This window comes from Pteropus alecto, unplaced genomic scaffold (assembly GCF_000325575.1).
Source record: "Pteropus alecto unplaced genomic scaffold, ASM32557v1 scaffold60, whole genome shotgun sequence".
Lineage (NCBI taxonomy): Eukaryota > Metazoa > Chordata > Mammalia > Chiroptera > Pteropodidae > Pteropus > Pteropus alecto.
In genome coordinates, this window is record NW_006430726.1 from 5,187,839 (window position 1) to 5,191,965 (window position 4,127).

The window sequence follows — 4,127 nt, forward strand, 5'->3', positions numbered from 1 at the left end:
AGGAAGCCTTAAATCAAAGGCAGCCAACAGATCAACACATACTTATCTGCTGGTGCACTTGGCCCAGTTTGTAATCATAAGGTTACTTGTGTGTGATTGATGCTGGTCTCCTTAATAGACTGTAAACTCCCAGCAGTGTTTGTCTTGATTGCCTTGAACACCAGGGCCCAGGCAGTGCCTGGCGCACAGGGCACTCTCTCAATATTTGTGTAAGGAAGGAAGTGAAGGAGGGGAGGAAGGGAGGGAGGGGAGGAAGGGAGGGAGGGAGGGAGGGAGCAGGAGAAAGAAAAAAGGAAGGAAGCAGGAAAGAGGTCGTCAGTGAGAAATGTTACGAGGGCTTTTTATAACCATCCTGTCCAGTAGTGTATAGGCTCACTTGTAATCTTTCCCATTTATAAAATGAGCCTAATAATAGTACTTAATTGCTATCTTATAACTCGAACAGTTATTTCACATTTTAAAAATTATTTTTTGTATCAGACAACAGAGGCCCTGCCCGGGGGCCCATGCTTCAGAGGGTCCCGCCCTTGCTGTCCTCTGGCCGTGCCCCTCCTCAGAGTATGAAGTCACAGTGAGACTGCCGTCTACTCTCAGTGTCTGTGTGGTCTTCTCTAATAATCCATCCAGGTCTTCCACCGAAAGCGTGTGCACCTCTAGGTTCAAGGTGTGCCCAAGGCAGTGACTGTTTGCCCGCGACGAAGTATGAATGGAGCTGGGGTATCTACAGACATATGCTTGAGACCCCCCCTGGGGTGTGGGATGGAGTCTGGAGCTGAGGGGAAGGAAAGGGGTGGGAGTTATTTGGTCCCGTCCAAGGCTGCCTCTCCGTGTGTGACCAAGGGTCCAGGACAGAATCCCAAGGAGGCTGAGAGTTCTAAATTCTAACCTTGGCCTTCCAAGTCATTATGAAGGTCTACTTGTCTAAGTACGAGGTTAGAACATTTTATTCAACATTGGTCACTTGATTTATAAGCTAAATATTTAGATATGTGGTATATGAGCCAACGTTACAGACGTTGTACGCGTGTATGTATGTGTCATTCTAAAATTCAGCTAGTATCATTAAGAGGGAGAAATGTTTATTCAAGTCCTTTGCCCATTTTTCAATCGGGTCACTGTTTTTGTTTTTGCTATTGAGTTGCAGGATTTCCTTATTTATTTATTTTTTGGGTATGACTCTCCTATCATCAGATATGCGGTTTTTACATATTTTCTCCCATTCTGAAGGATAACGTCGCCTTATCATTGTGCCGTTTCCCTCGCTGCACCGAAGCCTTGATTCGTGTGGCCCCACGTGTTCGTTTATGCTTTCGTCGACCGGGCTCTTGGTGTCACATCCACGATTTCACTGCCAAGACCGGAACGAAAAATGGGCAAACGACTTGAAAGGACATTTCACCAAAGAAGACATATAAGCGGACAACAGGTGTATGAAAAGATGTTCGGTGTCACTAATCAGGGAAATGCAAAACAACGAGAGATCACCGCATACCCATTAGGATGGCTATTACAACACAACAAAACAAAACCAGAGAGGCGGCAAGTATGCGGAGAAATTGGAACCCTCGTACGCTGCTGGTGGAAATGCCCGAAGGCGCGGCCGCTATGGAAAACCGTCTGGAGTTTCCTCAAAAAAACCGAAACAGCTGTACAATACAGCAATCCCAGTCTGGGTAGAGACCCAAAAGAATTGAAATCACATTCTTGAAGAGAGATCTGCACTCCATGTTCATTGCAGCATTATTCACAATAGCCAAGATATGGAAGCAACCCCAAATGTCCACAAACAGATGAAGAGATCAAGAAAAATGTGGTATGTACACAAAATGGAATATTACTCAGCCTTCAAAAGGAAACCCTGCCATTCGTGACAACATGGATGAACCTGGAAGGCATTTTGTGAAGTGAAAGAGGTCACAGAAGAACACATATTTCACGATTCTACTTCTATGAGGGATCGAAAACACTCAAGCTCACAGAAGCGGAGAACAGAGTGGCACTTACCTGGGACTGGGAGCGGAGAAAATGGGGAGTCGTTCAGTCGGTATAGCTTCATTCACGCAAAATGAGACATTCTGGAGTTCTGTATGACGTAGTTCACGCTGCTGTATTCTGCACTTAAAAGTTTCAGTAAACACTGAATCCCTACCAGTCACCATGCACTATGCTAGGCACTGGTCTCAGTGGATTCTCACACCTCATTCTTTGGAAGTACAACTCAAACGTCCTGCCGCTGGAAACTCTCCCCAGGACCCTACTATCCGGGCCCCTCCCCCTGCTGTGTAACTGGGCTGGGTATGGCCTGTGATCAGGGAAAGGCCCCCACCTGCTTCATTTCTGTGCCTGTGACAAAATATGTCTGTCTTCTATACTGTGAAAGTAGTTGACTGAACCTGTACCAACTTGTTTTCCATGAGAATTTGTTTTTCTCAGCTACTTAATTTGCAAAAATGAGCAAGATGTGTGCAAAATAGCTCGAGGCCTCTGGAAACAAGTGTGTGGGGGGCGTCTCTGTGTTCATCTTGGTTGTTTTGCGTGGCTTTCTTTACCTTTTCTTATTTTGTGACAGCTGAAATTCTCTATTACCAGCTGTTCCCTTGTGCTAATAAGAAAATATGGCCACATGGGGTATGTCCTTGGGGAACACGGCCTGTATCAGGAAAAGTAGTTAAGCTCTGGGGTCTTAAAAGAGCCTGGGAAAGCCTAACCAAAAACTATGGAGTTGAGTGTGTTCTCTATTTAAAAACAGCAGGGCTTTGCAAGTTTGATGATGCCTTGGCTTATTAAAGCTATGAATCGAAAATTAAAATTTCTAGATAGTTTTATAATAGCATTCACGTGCGAGAAAACCACTGAGCGGTCAGTGCTGGACACAAGTAGAGGAGAGAAGTGGCTGTGGGCAGAGCACCGGTTTCCCTACGTTTGCTGGGATAGGGACCAGGTCCTACAGTCAGAGCTCCTTGCACCACAGTCCTCACCCTCCTAGACTTGCAGGAGGGCGTACGATTTCTTCGTGGGTGTCTTCAGAAAACCATGCTGGCCTTTGGGGAGCTGTTACTGCAGCATCCCAGGCCGTGGAGCATGTCCTGGGCTGCAGGACCGCCACGGGCACCTCAGGGTTGGCAGCTTCCTATGAATCCCTGGGGTCAGAGCTTCAGCTCCTGCCTCCATGATTCATCTAAGTCCCAGGGCCCCCGCAGCACCCAGTCCCCTGAACGAGTTAGCCCATCTGTACTAGTACTACTGCAGGTAGCAGAAGCCTGTACCATAGGCCCGTTTACTAAGGAACAACTTGACTTTCATGTTATTTGAAAAAAGAAACCCCAGTTGGCCCAAGTTGGAGGCTATTAAATTCCTAGAAGCAGAGCTGAGAGGCAAGGCACAAATGCTCAGGCCTTTGGGGAGCTTTTCCACCTGCCTTGGTGCTTCCAGGCCCTGTGTGGAGTGGAATGAGGAGCTGAGCCCCTCATGCCTGCCCTGCGGCCCTCCCCAGCCAGGAAGCCTTGCTGGGAACCCTCCAGCTCTGCAGGAATCCTCAAGGGCACTCCCTCCGCAATCTCAAATTAGAATTGAGTCCATAAACCGAGTCAAAAAAATACAAAGACCCTCTACTGAAGCTGTAGGTGGCTCTCCGGGAGGAGTCAGCACCCTAGTCCCCCCATCAAGCATTCCCTTTGATGCACACACCAGCCTCCTGGAAGCTGACAGAAACTTCCTGAGGAAACAGCCACTGTGAGTGGCTTCTCAGCTGCATTTCCCTAAGGAAATCATCATCACCTCTTCCCCAAAACAGCTTGTTCTCAAACGTGAGGGCCCTGGCGAAACTGTCCGCTGATGACAAAGCGCGCTATTGTCACTTGAATTCTCAGACCCCACGAGGTGGGTCGGGCAGGTATGATTTCCACAGGGGAGCACTCGCTCACTCTTCCCGGCATCGCGCAGGGCAAACTTGGGGAGCCTCTGCTTCGAACCCCGAGATCGCCCCGCGGCACCACGCGGTCTCGCGAGTAACCCCATCCGCAGTAGCGGTCACATGGCCTCATTGTCCTCGATAGGCGTCCAGCTGCACGGCCGTTGGCCATCTCGGCGAGCCGCGCCCGGGCCGCTCTGCGGAACGGCCTCAGGCC

At 48.8% G+C, this 4,127-nt stretch overlaps 1 protein-coding gene across 1 annotated transcript in view; it reads left to right on the forward strand.

The window, feature by feature from the left end:
* The window catches only part of MEX3B (mex-3 RNA binding family member B), a 27,166-nt gene that overhangs the window by 17,401 nt on the left and 5,638 nt on the right, over positions 1-4,127 (forward strand).